Below are 20,197 nucleotides of genomic sequence, written 5' to 3'. Positions count from 1 at the left end.
TCCAAAGCAGGCTCCAGACTCTGAGCTGTCAGCACAGAGCCCGACACGGGGCTTGACCTCACAAACAGTGAGATCATGACCTGAGCCAAAGTCAGAGGGTTAACCGAGTGAGCCACCCAGGCACCCCAGTCCATATTTTTAATTAGAGGGTGAAGACTGGCTTTCACCAGCTCAGAATTTGAATTCTACTAAGCAGAGAGCTCACAGCACTGGAGAACATGCAATGATTTTCATTGGTGCATAGATATATTTTATTTTAATAGATAAATGTGTTAATAAAATATAACCATTAAATTGATTTCATGCCTAAAAGATAAGATCATGGATAAAGAAGATACTTAGTTGATTTAGTATGATCTCACTTATATGTGGAACCTAAAAATAAAAACCAAGCTCATAGATACAGACAGATTGGTGGTTGCTGGGGTGGGTGAAATGGGTGCAGGTGGTCAAAAGGGACAAACTTCCAGTAATAAAATAAATAACTCCCGAGGATGTCAAGTATAGCTTCGTGATTATAGTTAATAATGCTGTATTCCATATTTGAAAGTTGCTGGAAGGGTAAATCTTTAAAAGTTCTCATCATAAGGAAAAAAATGTTGTAACCATGTGTTGTGACAGATACTCACAAGACTTATTGAGGTGATCGTTTCACAATATATACAAATATCGAATCGTTGTATTATACACCTGAAACTAATACGATATATGTCAATTATACTTCAAGAATTAAAAAAAAGAAAAGAGCTAGAAAAAAAAAACTGAGTTGATTTAAATAAAACTGGCAGGCAAATAATAGTCCAGGCCTTATCAGATCTGGCCACAATTGTGAAGATCATTCTGTGAAGGCAAGTTAGAGAACCCACATACAGAAAATCGTATGGGACCTTTCAGAATCCTGGCTTTCAATTCAGAATACATAAAATCCAAATCCAAAGAGTTTAGCTTTCTTTGAACTTATCAAAGCCAAGTTCTGAAAGCATATCAATTGCTCTGCTTCCTTCTTGTACTTATCCCAGGTGCTGTAATCGGCATCAGGAATGGCTTGTTAACACTTGCCGGAGAATCCCTAGTTCTCTGTGTAGGAAGGGCTGGCATGCATTGGCAGGTAGGTGTGCTGAGGGTCTGACATTCTTCTGGGGTTACTAGTCACAGAAACATCAGGGCCCCAGTACTAGAACATGACCTGAATATACTGCCCCTCCCCTGAGCAAAACAAAAACGGCCACACCCCAGCAAAGGCATAGCTGTTTGGGATAGTGCTGGGTGCGCCAATGTCCTGTCCAGGCTCCACCAGTTAACCTTACAAGCCGTAGTCTCGCTGTGCCTCATCTGTAAAATGGGGATAAAGAGACCTGCCTGGTTGGATTAGTATGAACAGTGCATGAACTTAGGTCATGTAAAGTATTTAGAACAGTGCCTGCCACGTGCTAAGTGCTGGATAAGTGTTTGTTTTTAAAAAATAGGTAAATTTTTATTTAAAAAATTTTTAAAGTTTATTTATTTTGAGGGAGATAGGGAGAGAGAAGGAGGAGGGGCAGAGGGAGAGAGAGAGAGAGAGAGAGAGAGAGAGAGAGAGAGAGAGAGAAAATCCCAAGCAGGCTATGTGCTGTCGGTGCACAGCCTGACACAAGGCTCAATCGCACGCACCATGAGATCCTGAGCAGAAATCAAGAGTTGGATGCTTAACTGACTGAGCCACCCATGTGCCCCATAAAATAAGTAAATTTTTAAAAGGCACAAGGAATGACTGAGATTTTACCCTTGGAATCCTCTTAATGACTTTGAATGTATAGTTGTATATTTGAGAGTTTGAGGATTTTGTTTTGTTTCCATTTTGATTGTTAATTCCCCCTCAACATTCCTGAATTCTAAAATTAAGCATGGCAACCTTTTCCATCCATGATTTGACTATTTGATGCATTGACAGTTTTCTGGGACAGTCACACTTGTGATAACACTTTGTTTACTACTAAAGTCTTTTCTTGATGAACCGGTGGCTTTCAGGCAGCTAAGGTAAAAAGTATTATTTTTTTAAGTCTATTCTATTTAGTTTTAGAGACCTTTTTTGAAGGAAAATCTGATGTTAATGTATATAGATATTTTATACTATAATACTATATACTCCAGAGAAATCTTCACTCCTTTTTTAAACAAAAGCGATTTCAGTTTTCTGTTCTTCCCCTGTTATGGTCTTCAAAGTCTCCTGGGATCCTGAATATACGCAGCAAGGCTCTGTCACCAGCAGGGAAGGGTCTTGTCAATGATGTCCGACCCCGGTTGACTGTATAACTTGCTCCGTGGTCACGGCCGGTTCATTTAAGGGGCCAAGCTGGCCCATGAACACACGGCGCCCACTGGGTTCAAGTCTCCACAGGCTGAGTTTGCCCCAAGGAGTGGGGCGGGGAAGACAGCGTCTGGTGTTATAGCTGCCCCGAGCTCTGTCTTTCAGAGCTGTTCCCTCTGCCTCCTGCCCTTTTCTGCCTGCCTTTCCGGAGGTAGCATTTATTACTTAAGTTATTCCTTCTTCCTGGCCACTTTCATTTTAATCCCCAGTCGAGTGGCTCTGATTGGGCTGCTCCTTGCTGAATGAAGTAGTCATGAGCCAGGTCTCTGAGGTCAGGTATGAGGAGTGGAATTTGGGGGAGGAAGGAGGACAACAGTGGTTCTCAAATGCTCACCTTCTGGTCCCTGATGAGTTCAAGGAAGTTCCTATTGCTGGGATTTAAAATGAGAAAAGTAGACTTTTTCATTAAACTAAAATTTAATTCAAAAGGACTTTTTCAAATCTTCTGTATACAGGGATTAAAAATAACTTTCTTTTATGAAGTAACTATGAGAATAGATACATATACAGGTTTTTGTTTTCTGGTCCCATTTGATTTTTTTCAGTTGATTTTGTTGAGGCATAATTTACATACAATGAAACGCACGTATTTAAGTGTAGTTTGACAAGTTTTGACATGTGTATACCCATGCAACCAGCACATCAATCAGGACTTAGGACTTTTCAGTCATTCCACAAAGTTTCTTGTGCCCCTTTATGGTGAGTGCCCCTGCACAGCTGTCTGCGACTATAGATGAGTAGTGTCTGTTCCAGCATGCCGTGGGGATGTGGCTGGCAGCGGTTACTTTTCCATGTCTGGCTCCTTCCACATAGCGTGATGTTTTGGAGATTCATCCATATAGCTGAGTAGAACAGTAATTTGTTTTTTGTTTTTTGTTTTTTTATGACTAAATAGCCTCCCATTGTATAGATATATCATGATTTGTGGAATGGTATTTGTCTTAATGTCGTTACTTGACAATACAGAAAGCTGTGATCTCCATGATGCACTCCCTTCACACCCCTCGCCACCCACTTATTTTGCTCATCCTTGAAGGACACATGCCTGGGAGACCCGGGGCATGGGCCTTGGTTCCCATCACCATTGTGGTTATGCCTTCCAGCAGGTCGCAATAGCACATCCTTCTGGGACTGTGTCCACGTGTACTGCAAGAGATGTACGGCCTGCAGACTGATGTCACAGGCGGGCAGAGAGCTGTGGGCGTGCTAGTCTAGCTACTCTTGGAGAAGAGCACATTCTGTGCTGAATGGTGTTGAATGTCACCTGCTGGTCAGCAGAATGTACTGGTACAATACGTGCTTGCTCTAAACCGCAGCTGTCACAGGTTATACCACTAACTGGACTCCAGCAGTCATCTTAAAACTCCTGCTTCAAATGCTTTTCAGTGATTGATACAGGAAATCAATTACACTGCGTTATACTTGCCATTTTCAGTCAGCCAGGACCAGGGTGGATAGAATTTAATTTTTAAATTAGATTTCAGCAGGATGCAAAACACCGGCCTGGGAAATCTGTGGTTAAGTCTCACGGAAGCTGGCATACTTTTATGTTATAGAAATAACGTGGTGTTTCCAGCATCGTTTTAAATTCTCTCCCCTTTAATTTACACATTAACATGATAATATAAAGAAATAAGCCAACACTGGTGTATTTTTTTTAATATTTTGTTTCCTAAGAGTCTTTATTCCTGTAAAAACTGTAGGTAATCTTTACAGGAGATTGTTTTCTGTCTTCCTAGAGCCGCGACTTCTGCTGTGTTGTCCCCCTTCCCCCCACTCTCTGTCCTGTCACCTGGTTTCCTCCCTTCACTGCAGAGGTCACAGAGGCAGTCACATTGTTTTCTTTCGGTCACTGTCATGTTTATAGACGGTCTTCCTTTGGGCCCTCCTTGCTGAGTCCCCAGCCCTCCCAAAGGCTCTGACTGATAATGGTCACCCACCCAGGAGAGATCACTTAACAATGTGACACACACAAGTCCATCACCGGGTGTTCTTACTGGTCAGAGCCCTTGTAGAGCTTCGGGATTTTGTGTCCTTGTGCCCTTTGTAAACAGCCCCCCACGGGCTCCCTGTGCTCCGACTGTGCTGGTGGATTCAGTCATTGAATAGCCATCCCACCCACTGTTTTCCTAATGATGTGGCTGCTTCTCTCATGGTCCAGTGCAAGTACAGGCAAATCATGCTTCTGGACTGTGTCTAAGTGCAAGAAAGCCAGTGCGTTCTGCCTCCCCGCTGCCTCTCCACCCTACCCTCCAGCGCGCCAGCTCACGCACATCCTGGCTCCGGCAGTCTCCAGCACCCACAGAGAGGTTCCGTTCTGCACAGAGAGGTAGCCCTCTACCCACTGTCCACCTGCTGGACATTATGCTGGTCACCTGAGCACGTCAGCCCCTTGATCAGGAAGCGCCTGTTGTAGAGTCTTCTCTTCTAAGGAGCCCTCTGGCCACCTGGCACCCTAGTCATACCCACCCCCCATGCTGTTCAGAGAAGGACAGCGCCCTGCCCTTTTCGTGTGGTGGCAGGAGGTCAGCCCTTTGGGGCAGAATCGCTTTGGTCCACTTGTGGACCAAAGGAACACAGGACTACATACTTCTTTACCTCGAACACACAACATCTGAAACAAAACCGTTCCTAATTTCAGTCACGTGATTTGTGTTGAAGGTACCACAGGAACAGTCACCTCCTCTTGCCTCCAGATGCACCTGGTTTTCTGTAACTCCTGATCGGCGGCCTGAGAAGGAGAGGAGACACAGGGGGGAATGATAGCGGGAAGGTGTACCCTTGGGGTGGGTACCCTTCCAGCACAAGCTTGTAGACCACCTGTGAGGGATTCCTGAGTGCCCAGTCTGTGGTGTCGTTTTCTTTCCTGTCACGTGAGCTTCGGTATGTGAGCCCCCCTTCCAGTCTCAGTCAGTGCTGCCCTGGAGTTGAAACGCAGCCAAAGGCAAAATTCAGGCAGCTGGCCTCTGGCTTTTACAACTGAAGGAGCCACGTGACAGGGACCTCAGGGCCTGGGCCAGACAGAGCTGTGCAAAGGTATGAAGGGAGAGGAAGCAAACTGTCAGTGTATGATGTGCGTGATTTTGCCTGAACAGGTTTTCAAATATTTCGGTGAGTTCTCAGCATTTCAAACTTGGGAGATCTGACATGGAAATCCAAATTTCTCACGTTTCTGTAAAATATCAGAACATGTGGGAACCCTGGGCCGGTTTTCCCAAAACGCAAGCCTGATTGGGGTGAGCCGGCGGCTCCTCTTGGTTTGAGGCTCGTGCCCTCCCTCCACTGCGCCACAGACGTCATTGCCCCTGGGCACAGAGGAGATCACCGGAGGGAACAGTACTCGCCAAGTCCCGACTGCCCGGAAGGGCTCACAGACCAGATGGAGTCTCTGATCACACAGTTTATGAAGTCCATTTACACACACAGGGAGAGGGGAGCAGGTGGGCGGAGCACACTACCTGACCCCAGGGTCATACCTTGTTCACCTGCCCTGTCTCTCTCTGCCCCAGAGCCTTCCCGCTCTGCTCGCCAGTGCTCATTTGCCCCAAGGCCACGTGCCTGGCCGGTGCCCTGCTGAGCACCCCCGGTTTTCACCTGCACTTCTTGGATAGTGCGCATGTGGGCCCAGCATGGGACCGGGTCCTTCTGGTCAACGGTGGTCCATTCAGGGCTGAATTAGCTGTTGGCCCTGAGCTGCCTGATCATGACCTACTACTTTGTATCTCTAGGTAATGCTTTTATCTGTTCTATCGTATTTATTTATCCCATCTGTCTCCAGCATGCCTTATAGGTTATAGGACTTTATTTAGCACATCTTATGCATTCTTTTGTGTCTGGAAAGCTGCCTGTGTCCTGCCCTCTGTTCTGGCACATATCCTGAGGTTTATTTACTTGTCTCACCTGAGCTGCTGGCTTACTTACTGGCAGTGCTCAGCCCCTCCGAGGAGCTTCATCTGTCCTCTGTGGCAGAGCTGTAAGTGCTCAGGTAGCACTTAGACTCCCCCTGCTCTGCCTGCTGTCTTACACCCCTGGACTCACGGAGACTCTCAGAGGTTTGTTCCTGGCTAAACCCTTCAGGCAGTTGTGTTTGCAGCCTCTCTTCAGGGGAGGACACCGTCATCTATCAGACATCTTCCTCAGCCTGGGCACTTTGCCAGGCATTTCCGCAAATGTGGAAGCTATACCAGGATGGGGGTATTACTTGCATTTAATGAACTAGGCCATTATGAGTGATTTGCCCAAGGCCACATGGCCAGTGAGGAGAGGAGATCCATACTGGTTCCTTTGCTTACTCATTTTAATGTGCCTTATTTATTTATTTATTTATTTATTTATTTATTTATTTATTTAAGGTTGAGAGAGAGCACAAGTTAGGGAGAGGGGCGGCAGGAGGCAGAGAGGGAGAAGGGAAAAGAGAGAGAATATGAATCCCAAGCAGGGTTGATGTTCATTGTGGAGCTCATGCAGGACACTATCCCACAACCCTGGAATCAGGCCTGAGCTGAAACTGAGAGTTGGGATGCTCAGCCGACTGAGCAACCCGGGTGCCCCAATGTGCCTTCTAAATTTCACTACTTTCTGCTCTTTTTAGGAGTCGATGCCATATTTTAGCGTTGCCCCGGATGGGGGGCCATTTCCACATCCTTGCCTACTTTGAAAACCTATTTTTGTATGCATTTTAATTTTTTAGCTCGAGTTCTGGCCAAGTTACAGGCCCTCTGTAAGTTGGGGCTATTAAGAAGGCTCTGACAGACCTGGAGAATTTGATGGTGGAGAGACCTGCCAGGGAGCATGAAGAGAGGAAATGCCCAGAAAATGTGCACTTTGCGAGTTGGAGCAATCACATTTACAGTCAGAGAAATTTCTCTTTATTTGGCAGAACAGAAATAAGCGCCATTCCAGTCTGTTAGATAAACTGTGCACACATACATCTTTCAGAAATACTCCCAACTTGATAGAATATAAATGTTCAGAAGGATTTGTGTGTTGGCATCTGAATCTCTGCTTATTAGTAACTTGATAGATTCTCTCCCTGTATGTGTATTAGCATAGTCGAGACAAATGGAGTGTTGCATAAGCTGCGGTCCATCTAGATCCCTTTGTGTGTTATTTTCAAACATAAATAACAAGTCAAAGAAATAACATTGGGACTGGAAGAATCATATTTTATCCTATTTTTTTAAGCACCTTCCCATCTTTTTGAGAACTTTGTCTTTTGCTACAAAAATTAAGACAAAACCTTTTTCCCTTCCCTTATTTTCACACAGAGCAACTCATCTTTTTATATCACTTTCACTTGGGGCAGTTGTGTTTGCCTTCACAAAATAAATGCTGCACATATGAAAAATGGCAAAGAAGAAATGAGATTGAGTCATAAGCGCAGAAGGAAAGCAGTCAACTTGGTTTGGCCATGCCTTGAATTTTCATTTCAAGTTTGTTTTTTCCCTATAAGAATATATTAATAATTCTTGTTCCAAAACTTTAGAATCTGGGGAGGGAGGTTTAACATCTCTTCCTGGAATAAAATTGGTTTTAAACTAAATCACAGGGGTGCCTGGGCGGCTCAGTCCGTTAAGTGTCGGACTTCAGCTCAGGTCATGATCCTGTGCTCCATGGGTTTGAGCCCCGCGTCAGGCTCTGTGCTGACAGTTCAGAGGCTGGAGCCTGCTTCAGATTCTGTGTCTCCCTCTCTCTTTGACCCTCCCCCACTCACCCTCTCTCTGTCTGCCTCTATCTCTCTCTCTATCTCTCTCTCTCAAAAATACGTAAACAGTAAAAAAAAAAAAAAATTTTTTTTTTTTTTTTTTTTTTTTTTTTTTAATTACAAAATGAGTGTCGCTGAGTGGCTCAGTTGGTTAAGCATCCGACTCTGGGTTTCAGTTCAAGTCATGATCTCACAGTTCGTGGATTTGAGCCTTGTGTTGGGCTCTGTGTTGACAGTATGTACCTTGCTTGGTATTCTCTCTCCCTTCCCCTCTCTCTGACCCTCCCTCCCTCTTTCTCTCTCTCACAATAAATAAATAAACTTAAAAAAAAAATAAATCATAAAATGGTTTGCACTCCCATTTTTGCAGTTGCTATCCAAAGATACCCCTTGCCTTTGAGTGGTGCCTAAGAAAAGACCTATGATCACAGTGCTAGGAGTTACCATTTATTGGGTGCTAAAACACCCTGCTAATTGTTTCACATGTTTTTCATTCATCTGTAGTTTAGTATCCTGAGCCCATTTCACAGATGAAGAAACTGAGGCCTGGAGGACTTGTGTAATGGAGCCCAGGTCACACAGCTAATTAGTGACTAGACTAAAGTTAGGATCTGAGTCTGTCTTCATCCAGAGCTTTTCACTATTCCACTCTCCAGTGATGACTGGTAGCACATTTGCATTCTGGTCTTTGCCTCTGAATACCTCGGTAATTGGAAGGAAAATTGGTTAGGCAATTTCCCACAATTTTAAAGTAGAATAATTTCCCCTATTCCTCACTGGTTTTGCAGAGGTGTTAGGGGAAGGGAGAAGTACTTATTAGTAATGATCTTGTATTTTAGTGTACACTAAAATAAACGAAATTATCTCAAGTTTGAGGGAGCTGAAACTGAAGCATCGAGTGGTTGTAATTTCTAGTTATTGCAGAAGGCTGATTCTTTGGTCAGCGAGAAAGCTCTGTTGGATCTTGCACCACTTCATAGTTACGTAGATGTGATGTAAGTCAGCAGTCGGCTCAGGCTCTTTTCTTCCCGACACACTGCATTCGGAGCAGGTTTGGAAGCCAAGGGCTCTGGGGCACTTCATGTACTTGGTGCTGCATCTTCACAGAAGGATGTTTGGGGAGTTTCCTGGATAGAAGGCCGAATGATCTTACCTCGGCGTGGGCCTCCTACTTTCTGAAATCTTTATGCTCCAGCTCCATACATCTCCCATCCATGTCACCCAACAGCCAGGGCAGATCTGGGAGTGGATTATAGACTCCTCTCTCCTTGCCCAGTGCACTGGCTTGAAGACCGTGCTCCTGCTGGGGCCTGACTTCTTGACTCAGGTGCCCTGGAGACCGAATTTCCATTGTTGGTAGCCTCTTGGTTCATGGGACCATTGTGATGCAGGGGGATGCCTGGTCAGTTCAGGATCTCGTTACACAGAGTTCATGGGCACGATTCAAATGGCAGCTAGTCTCTTGCCTCCTGGGTGGTTGCTGACACAGTGTCTTTTCCTTTGTGTCCACTTGGCTACAGAGCTCAGCACTCCTCTGGGTTTCTCAGAAAGAAAGGCGTATAAACTTGCCTGAAATTTCCCCAGGGAAACCAAAGAAGGAGGTGCATTGCACATCTCAGAGAAAATTACTGAAAATACCCTGTTAGCTAATTATGTTCTCCCAAACATAATGTTCTCCAAAATTATGTTCACCAGCCTTCCCACTCCTGCTTCCCAGATACCCTTTGGGAGCTCTAGCTGCTGCCCCCTTGCTAAGTGAAGATTCCGCTCAAGCCTACTTCTTAGGCCTTTTTTTTTTCAAGTTTACATACCTGAAGGACCTTGAAGTTCAGAAACAAATGCTCTGAAGTTTAACTAGGACCCACCCCTTTAAAGGCAACTTAGAGACCACCTTTTGTTTCTTGATGTGTTTTGGGGGAGTCTTCATCTACTCTCCCTGTCCCACTCACTCTCCTTACCCCAAATCTTTTGTCACGGTATCTCTTCTCAATCAGCAGAATCCTCTTTCCAAAAGGAATTTGATAAATGACCTTTTGTCTTTCTTTGTTTTGCAATTCATTACCCTCTCCCTTTATCTCCTCTAATGCATACTTTCTAAAAACTTGAAATAGCTACAGGTAAGTCAGAAACAGACTAAAATGCAGTTCATTCCACGGCCCACATTGCAGGAGAGAAAGGGAATTGGAAAATGCAGTAGAAAAGTATTAAGGTGCACCTGGGTGGCTCAGGTCATGATCTCACAGTTCGTGAGTTTGAGCCCTGCATCGGGCTCTGTGCTGACAGCTTAGAGCCTGGAGCCTGCTTTAGATTCTCTCTCTCTCTCTCTCTCTCTCTCTCTCTCTCTCTCTCTGCCCCCCCCCACTTGTTCTCTGTCTCTCTCTCAAAAATAAATAAAAATTAAAAAAATTTTTTAAAGTATTTATTAAAAAGAGACCATGGGCTCCACTGTCTCCATTGTTTATTATTTAATAAATACTCATTCGGTACGTAACATATGTAACATGTAACGTAGTGGTTCATTTTTGTTTTGTTTTGTTTTGTTTTTAAAGACCATGATGGAACTATCAACATATTGAAGGACAGAAAAGATGAGTAAGCAGTTCATGTGCTCTAGGGTCAACGAAGTGGGGGGAGAGAGAAACATGCAGAAAACTAGAACAATGCAAAGCAAAATGGGGGTCAGGAAGAAGCAGTCAGGAAGATAGCATTTTTGTTTACCTAAGGCAGATGGGGGGATTTCAGTGAGTTGGAAAAGAGAGGGCGGGCTTTTGAGGCAGTGAGAAAGGCAGGATAGAGGCCTGAGGGCAGTCAGAGATCAACCATCTGTGCTAAGAGGAAGCAGTACACCTGAGGCCAAGGCCAGGCTGGACGGGGGGGGGGCCGCCAGTCTCAGGTAGAGAGTGGGAACAATGAAGTGAAGATGAAGAGGTTTGGTGGGGGATGGGAAGAGAGAGAATGAATGTAGCAACAGCATTATTTTGAGAGGGTTTGAAATGTGCTCAGGAAGGTGGTTTCGGGTGACCCTAATCACCTCAGAAAATATTATCACTGTCCATGAGGACTGGAAATCTAGAAAATTTTGAAATACTCCTTGCAGAGAATGTAATCTGGAAGGATTTCCAAGTAGGAGTGACCCTGCTGAGTCAAGAGAGCATACATTTCATACTTTCTGCTTTCTGTGGGAGGCAGCACACCGGAGAGAAAGTGGGCACCCTAGACTGCCTGATTTGGGGGGGTTATTCTAATGTGGCCCCCCAGAAAAGTCCAGGGGAGCTGGGGAAATGAGGTCACCTCGCTGGTCCTCCAGTGGCCGGAAGACTGACCTGGAATCCAGCCTGGGCCTAGGAGGAGTGATCAAGAGGGAAGAGGTGAGCTAAGAGACCAGAAGAGGTTACGAGCATCCCAGTGAAGACAGTGGACTCCACAAACGTAGGGCGAGCGTGCCCATTCGAAACCCTTTGAAGGATCTGGCCGTCTTAGAGGTGGACCAGAGCAAGGAGTTACAGGATGATGGGCAGGCTGTGGTTAGTGAGGTGTTGGCCTCTTTTTCCACTTCCAGTTTAGTTCCATTTTGACAGTTGTCTGAGCTTTTAATTAAGTCTGATGTATTAACACTTCCGACCATGCAGATTCCAGTGTTTGTAAGAAGGTTCATGTTCCCTTGAACGTGTTCACAGTTGTGTTGCTGAAGACTATATTTTGCAAAAATCTGACAAAACTTTAGTATAATGTTTTAGCATAAAAACTTTTAGGAAATATTAGGTTGGCATTTTGACGATTTCCTCCAAACTATTATGAAGTAGAAGGAATTTTATTTTTACATACTTCAGGTACCTCCTCAAAATGTTGTTTGAGAGAATTCCACAAGTAACTATTTACATGGAGGCCAACTAGAAGAGTTTTCTTTGGGTGAAAAATTGTAGATTCTCGTCCTTACACAGATAGATACGTGCAAGGGAAAATATACTGATGACAGATCTTAAAATCGGCAATTCTCAAACCAGCAAAATATGTATATAACATAAATTTGTGGAAAGCACTCAATCGAGAATTGTTTATAAGTAAATGCAGTTCATCTTGTGGACATGTTTATGGTGTTTAAGTTGCACTTGATCATTTTATGGCCCAGAAAAGATGGATTTGTATCAGCAAAACCATTCAGTGAGAGAGAAGTAATGAATTTGCTCCTCAAAGATACACAGTAATGATGCCCTGCTTTCTCAACACTGAAGAAAATAATCGAATATTTTGGTCTGATTTATCTGTTGTAGTGATCTGTCCCTTCTCTGCATCAACACCTTATCTCATGCCCAATTTTAATTTGGGGCAAAATGGGACTTTAATATATATCTCTCCTTTTTGTGTAGTTGGTCCAAACCTCATCTTGAAGGGGTTTGACATTTTCCTTGGAGAGATGACACATGCGGTCGCCTTGCCACCCATTTCTGCGGTGATCATGGCTGGCCTTAATTTTTCATCATCCTTGTCTTCATCCTCTTTCCATGTTGGTAGACAAGGGGAGATTTAGATGGTTCATATATGAAGTAGGAAGCTTGAGCTGTTTCAATCCCTGTACTTAACCTGGCTAATTTAGAAATCCCTCTACATGTCACTGTAAGCTTAGGTTACAGATACATTGAAAAGGCACCATATTCTCCATGCAGTTAAAAAAAGAAAGTATAGTATTGTGTGACTAATTCAAATAATCTGATTCAGATGAACCTCCAAGAAACCACCAGCACAGACTGTGTGGAGCCACAATTGTGGCAGGCTTTGTTCACCATTTTGGTTGCCCTGGGCCAAGCCTGGAACTCTTACCTGATTGGAAAAGCAAAATAATCTTTTTTTTTTTTTATTAAATTTTTTTTTCAACGTTTTTATTTTATTTTTGGGACAGAGAGAGACAGAGCATGAACGGGGGAGGGGCAGAGAGAGAGGGAGACACAGAATCGGAAACAGGCTCCAGGCTCCGAGCCATCAGCCCAGAGCCTGACGCGGGGCTCGAACTCACAGACAGCGAGATCATGACCTGGCTGAAGTCGGACGCTTAACCGACTGCGCCACCCAGGCGCCCCGGAAAAGCAAAATAATCTTAAGAACATCTTTCAGCAAACTACCAGTCCGGCACATAGTAGTAGCTCAATAAATGTTTATCTCTACAGTGAGAGTTCTCCTACTTCTACCCCAATTATTGCCAAAGGCTCATTCCCTTAGAAGGCTTAAAATCCTGTAGGGTAGAGAGGCATTCATATAACCAGTACCAGTTCTATAAGTTAATTAGTACAACTTTAATTATATAACTGATATCCTGTGATATGTGCTCTGGTTAAGCATTGAGTACACACTAAGAAATCACAGAGGAGGGAATGATTTTTCCAGGGACAGAAGAGGAGGAAGGAAGCTGCCAAGGGAGGGACTGTGGTTTGTTTGGGTGTGGCCCTGGAGGCTGAACAGAAGCTCTCTAGTCATAGGATGGAACTATGAGAGGCCATTAAAAAGACCCTGCAAAAGACCAATGAATACATCATAGTTCTGTGTTGAGTGTGAGATTCTGTGTGAAATGTGAGATTTCTGATCCACCGGGAGCTGAGGGTAGAAAGGTAGCATTCGGTCAGCTTGGAAAAGTCCCTGAATGCCATACTAAGGGCCCTTGGTGTTGAGAGAGGGTGGGAGGCCAGTCAGCCGCCATATTTTGATCCTGGACCAGCAATACTACAAGTAGTTTATGGCATGGGTGTTTACCCTGAATCCCCTGAAAGGTTTGTTAAGACACGGGTTTTGGGGCGCCTGGGTGGCTCAGCCGGGTAAGTGTCCGACTTCAGCTCAGGTCATAATCTCACAATTTGTCGGTTTGAGCCCCGCGTCGGGCTCTGTGCTGACAGTTCGGAGCCTGGAGCCTGCTTCCGATTCTGTGTCTCCCTCTCTCTCTGCTCCTCCCCCATTCATGCTCAGTCTCTCTCTGTCTCTCAAAAATAAATTAAAACAAAACAAAACAAAACATGGGTTGCCAGGCCCCACCTCAGAGTTCCTAATTAAATAAGTGTGGGTACATGTCCGAGCTTGCATTTCTAACAAGTTGCCCAGTGAGGCTGGTGCTGCTGGTCAGACATCACACTTTGAGAACCAGTGATTTAGACTCTAGACTGAAACGTCGAGGGTTGAGGTCATTCAGATCTGTATGTGGGTTTGTTGACTTGAGTTTATTAAAATATCAAGTAAGATAGGCAATAAAATAAATCATTACCCAGAATGTGCCAATAATGATCTTCATTGTTCAACACTTTGGAGAAATTGTATATACGGTGTTAATGGTTCCACAGAGTCCCCTTCCTTTTTATTAATAGTGGGACTCTTGGAGTCACCAGCATAGCACAGTGAAAACGGGGATGCCTCTGACACCTGTACAGACCTTATCAGGCCCAGTTCAAAGGAGTACATGTATAAAGCTGTGGACAGGCCTCTGCACATTGGGCCATCTTTCTCTGTCCCCTCCCAGCTCTGCACACCACCATGTTAGCATCCCACATCCCACTGTGAGCTCTGGGGGCTGATATCAAGAAAGTGGAAGGAAGTACATTGGATACCTTTCTGGGGATTCTCTCAAGGACTCTGCCCTCTCCTTGTTGACTTGTTATCTGGTGCCCAATGCTCTCAATTCTGCTGCCCAGGAAATTACTTAGTCGTGTCACCTCCTCCCCAGGATTTGGTGTGTGTGTGTGTGTTGTTAGAGACATTGGTATCCCTTATAGAAGCACTCTTCTGGGTCCACTGTGGGAAAGGGGAATGAACCCCCAGATGGTGAGGTAGATTTCATTAGAGATTTCAAAAGGTGGTCCCACATTAATGAGCTGAGAAAACAAGGTAGAAAAACCATAGGCCAAAGACCCACAAGCGAAGTGCCCACTTTACCGTATCTTTATCCTCATTTTTCCTTGAGGGCATCTCTTCCACCCAGAGAGATGAAAGAACTATTGCTGTCTCATTGTCACCAAGAGCCTGAGCATATATAAGACAAGTCCACCTTGGAGCTCCCTCTTCCTGCTCTTCATTTAGGATGCCTGTGACATGCCAAGTACTCTTCTAAGGTGCGGTGAAAACCAGTGAAAAATGCCACCTCTCCTGGAGCTTACATTCCAGTGGAGAAGGTAGACAGAAAACAAGATACTGTGGTGGGTAGTGAGTAGTGCCTAATATAACAATAAGTTGGAGAAGAGGAGCAAGTAGTGTGGAGATGGGAAAGGGGGTGCGGTTTTAGATAGTATATCCTGAGAAGGTATAAATGAGAAGGTGACTTTTGAGCAAAGACCTAAAGGAAGTGAAGGAGCTAGTCATGTGGCAAGAGTATTCCAGAAAGAGAAAAATCTCATGAAAAGTCCCCGAGGACATACCTTCTGTGTCGCACATTTGAAATGTTCCAGATAGGTGAGGAAACCAGAATGAGCAAGTGAGTGAGTGGTTGGAAATGATGCTGGGAAGGAGACAAATCATAGCGATCCTTGTAGGTCAGTTGAAGAACTTGAATTTGCACCCTGAGTGATATGGGGCAGCTTGGAAGGATGTCCACTTCAGGCAAAGAAATGGCCCCATCTGACTTCATTTTTGACAAGATCGCTTTGGCCGCTGTGTGAGAAGGGAAAGTTGGGGTTGGGGGAGAGCAGAAGCAAGGAGATCCACTAGGAGGCTCTTAAAAAATAACCCACACAAGAGAGGGTGGTGGCTTAGACTGAGATGTGAGCGGTGGTCATGTTGAGAACTGGGCAGAGTCTCATTACATTTAGGAGTTAGGTGGAAAGGATTTGCTGACTGAATGGATATGAGCTGTGAGAGAAAGAGGAACATCAAGGATGATGCCAGAGGTTTGGGATTGAACAGGTAGGAGAGTGGCATTGTCATCTACTGAGATGGGGACGCGGGAAGGTGAGTGAGTTTGGTAAGTTCAGCCATGTTAAGTCTGAGATGCAATTCGACATCCAAATAGGCAGTAGGATATACGAATCTGGTTTCGGAGGACAGATATGAGCACCCAGGGAATCATCAGCATATACATGTAAGCTATGAGATGGGGGTGAGATCATTAAAGGAGTGAGTGCAGGTAGAAAATAAAACATGTTCAAGGACAAAGCCCTGGGACATATTGATGTTTAGAGGTCAGAGAGATAAGAAATCTCACCAAAGAAAACTAAGGTAAGGGAGTGTAGCCATCTGGAAGCCAAATGAAAAAGGTGTTGTAAGGAGGACCTGTCACATACATCAAATCCTGCTGATACATGGAGTATAATCAAGACCAAGAATTAACCAGTGGATTGGAAATATGGAAGTTGTTGATGACCTTGGTAAGAGTAGCTTGAGTGGAATGCTGTGTAGATTGGAGTGGATTCAAGGAATAATGGTAAGAAAGAAATCAAGATATCAAGAATAAACTCTTTCAAGGAGATTTGTTATGATGGGAAGAATAGAAATGGAGTGGTAATTAGAAAGGAAAGGGAGGCCAAGGTGGGAGTTTAAGATGACGGACATAAGAGCTCGTATAGATGCCGATGGGAGTAATCTAGTACAGGATGGGAATGTGTTGGTATAGGATAGAGAAGAGAAAATTGTGTATTGCAGTATCCTTCAGCAGGTAAAAGAGGATGGAATCCAGTGTTTAAGAAGAGGGCTTGACCTTAACAGGAGCACTGATCCGTATCTCATGCCTGACAACAGGGGAAAACATGAGGTACAGGGTAGATGGTGGCAATGAGGAGACTCGCTTGAGGGTGCCTGTGGAAATGTTCTTTGGATTTCTTTCATTTTCTCAATGCAGTTGGAATTAAGGTTATCCACTGAGGACCAGGAGAGAAGTGAGGGAGGCTTGAGGAGAAAGATGGTGTAGACTTTTAGAAAACTTACCTAGGAGGGGCGCCTGGGTGGTGCAGTCGGTTAAGTGTCCGACTTCAGCCAGGTCACGATCTCGCGGTCCGGGAGTTCGAGCCCCGCGTCAGGCTCTGGGCTGATGGCTCAGAGCCTGGAGCCTGTTTCCGATTCTGTGTCTCCCTCTCTCTCTGCCCCTCCCCTGTTCATGCTCTGTCTCTCTCTGTCCCAAAAATAAATAAACGTTGAAAAAAAAAAATTTAAAAAAAAAGAAAACTTACCTAGGAGAAGAGTGGATGGAACTGGAAAATGAGGTATGACTGGTGGGAGGCCTCCAGGCTGACTGAAAAATGTGGACTGTGACTTTTAGATGAGACCAGTCAGTCCACTCGGTGGCATTTTTTACTTCAGCCACATTCTACTAGGCAGATGCAGGACCATGTTGCATTTCACCAGGGCTATGGTTTAGTTCTTAGTCCAGGGAATTTCAAGAGCAGGATGAAGAGGTTTGAGGTGGAATGCAAGGGAATGGTGGTCATGATTGCCCATGGTTTCCAGGTTGAGTGAGGAAGGAACCAGGCAGAGGTCGAGGACCAGGTCACGGTGTCTGAAGGATCATCTGTGTGTTAATGGAATGGACAAGATTCATGACAGCAGTTCCATAGTGTTGGCGTGGATGACAGTGAGCAGAGCCCAAGACCTTCAGGGAGTTGGAGAAGTGACTAAGGTGCATCGGCCCCTGCAGGAAAGATGGAGCGCAGGATCGGAAGGCATGAGCTTCACAGAGGAGGGATTTCAGAATGGACAGAGGAATGATGGTTTGAAAGTTGGGTAGGAGAACAACAGTGCCTTCCTACATCCCAGCAGAAAATAGCCCCTACTTGAGAGGACTGCAGGCCAAGTGATTCTTCAGGGGAGAGTCAGTTTCCAGTTAGAGTGAGGATGAAGGGGATGTTTCTGGAAGAGGCTAAGGATCTAGGGTGTTTTGCTGGTGACTGGTTAGGAGTTCAAAAGAGAGCCAGGGAGCAGTAGAGACTGAGGGATGAGGGAGTTCTAGGCTTCTTTGGTGACTTCCTATGGAATTCAAAGTCCCAACCCAGCAAGGTCTCACCTGTGAGCATCCAGCGTCTTCCTGCTCCCAGGCCCTGAGTGTGGCCCCATTAACGTTCTGGGTTCTCTTGACAAGTAGACAGCATCGTGGCCCCTCCTGTTACCGTTCTCTCTTTGATACCTGGTTTGCATCCAGCCAGAGCAGTGTATTGCTGTGTTCTCACCCTAAGGAAGTCCTCATACCCATGCTGATTGTGGTGGCCTCCCTCACAGTGCTTCAGTGGGGTCTATTGAAGAGGAGAGGTCAGAGAGAAAGCTCCCCCTCCCCCAGCTTAGCCACAGGGAGCAGTGTGGTGACTTGTGTACCAGCTTTAAAAACTTATAGCTGCAGAACTGTACTGTTTTTATTTAATTTAATGCCTTTTATTTTTTTGTAAATATACTTACTTTTTTTATTTCCTTAGAGAAATAACTTTTTAGGGGGAACTCATAAGAAGAAACCCGCCACAATTTAAAAAAAAAATCATTGAAAATAATGAATACATAAGGCTATATTTCATTCTTTCTCATTGCCACATAGTATTCCATTGTGTATATAAACCACAATTTCTTTTTTTTTTTAATTTTTTTTTAACGTTTATTTATTTTTGAGACAGAGAGAGACAGAGCATGAACGGGGGAGGGGCAGAGAGAGAGGGAGACACAGAATCAGAAGCAGGCTCCAGGCTCTGAGCCATCAGCCCAGAGCCCGATGCGGGGCTCGAACCCATGGACCGCGAGATCGTGACCTGAGCTGAAGTCGGACGCCCAACCGACTGAGCCACCCAGGCGCCCCTAAACCACAATTTCTTCATCCATTCATCAGTTGATGGACATTTAGACTCTTTCCATAATTTGGTTATTGTTCAAAATGCTGCCACAAACATTGGGGTACAAGTGCCCCTAGGTATATGGCCTTTTGTAGCAACGTGGATGGAACTGGAGAGTGTTATGTTAAGTAAAATAAGTCATACAGAGAAAGACAGATACCATATGTTTTCACTCTTAAGTGGATCCTGAGAAGCTTAACAGAAGACCATGGGGGAGGGGAAGAAAAAAAAAAAAAAAGAGAGGGAGGGAGCCAAAACATAAGATACTCTTAAAAACTGAGAACAAACTGAGGGTTGGTGGGGGGGTAGGAGGAGGGGAAAGTGGGTGATGGGGGAGGGCACCTGTTGGGATGAGCACTGGGTGTTGTATGGAAACCAATTTGACAATAAATTTCATATTAAAAAAAGAAAAAATAATGAATACAGAACCAGAATGCTGAACACTTTTTTTAAAAAGTAAAAGTACATGCTCCTGTAACCTAAAATCATCTCACTTGCCACTTTGGGAAATGAGCAAACCAAATGGCTGAGACTCAAGACTCACTCCTCCCAAAGCTACCCGCATGGGTATTCTCCCCACTATTGCTTCTCCCTTCCTACTGATCCCCTGTGGTTTATATGTGGGAGAGTCAGGTTGAATGACAGTGCTCGAGAAGGGCATTGCTGTAATGTGCAAGATAAGATTTCCCATAAAGGGATAAGACCCATGCGAGGGCCCTGCGGTGGGAAAGAGTATGTGCTTTCAGGGAGGATGCAGGAGTGAAGACACCTAAGGGGGGGGCAGGCTTGAAATGAGGCTGCTGCAGGCAGTGGGTTAAAAATTTTTAATTTGGCTCCTTAAAATTAAAAATTAGGGCTCTTTTCTATGGCAGTATGAAGCTACCACAGGGTCTTTAGGGGGGCAGAGTGTGTGGAATAAAGCTGCCCTTGCAGTTGTGCAGAGAAGGGATTGGAGGGGGCAAATGTGGGTGCAGACAACTGGGGGAGGCCCTGGCAAAGGCCATCTGGGACCCGCTGGCCCAGAGTGAGATGGTGATGATGGTGGAGGATGGAAGGATAGAACTCTAAGAAACGTTTACAAAGCAAAAAGAGCAAGACCTAGTACTCGTTGGACCTTGGTCACGTTGGTGGGGAGGAGGGGATCAGGTGTGGCTTCAGCATCTGTCTGACAGGGCTTTCTGGATGGTGGCAAAATACACCAGATAAGAACTAGAGACTAGAGAGAGCATGTGGAGTTTGGTTTTAGACAACATGACCTTGAAGTTGCTATGGCGTGACATCTAAAGAATGATGTCTCCAACTCGGGTACATGGGTCTAGAGCTAGGAAGAAAAGTGGGAACTGTAATAGGAATTTGAGACTTGTTAGCCTGTGATTG

General features: G+C 44.9%; 1 protein-coding gene across 10 annotated transcripts in view; it reads left to right on the top strand.

Annotated features, from left to right (window-relative positions):
* KIF16B (kinesin family member 16B) overlaps window positions 1–20,197 on the top strand; it is a 289,984-nt gene that overhangs the window by 213,863 nt on the left and 55,924 nt on the right. The gene's annotated exons all lie outside the window — the stretch shown is intronic.

Source organism: Herpailurus yagouaroundi, unplaced genomic scaffold, assembly GCF_014898765.1.
Source record: "Herpailurus yagouaroundi ecotype Mexico unplaced genomic scaffold, PumYag 196, whole genome shotgun sequence".
Classification (NCBI taxonomy): Eukaryota; Metazoa; Chordata; class Mammalia; order Carnivora; family Felidae; genus Herpailurus; species Herpailurus yagouaroundi.
The sequence above is the reverse complement of the archived record's forward strand: the minus strand, read 5'-3'. Positions and strand labels throughout refer to the sequence as shown.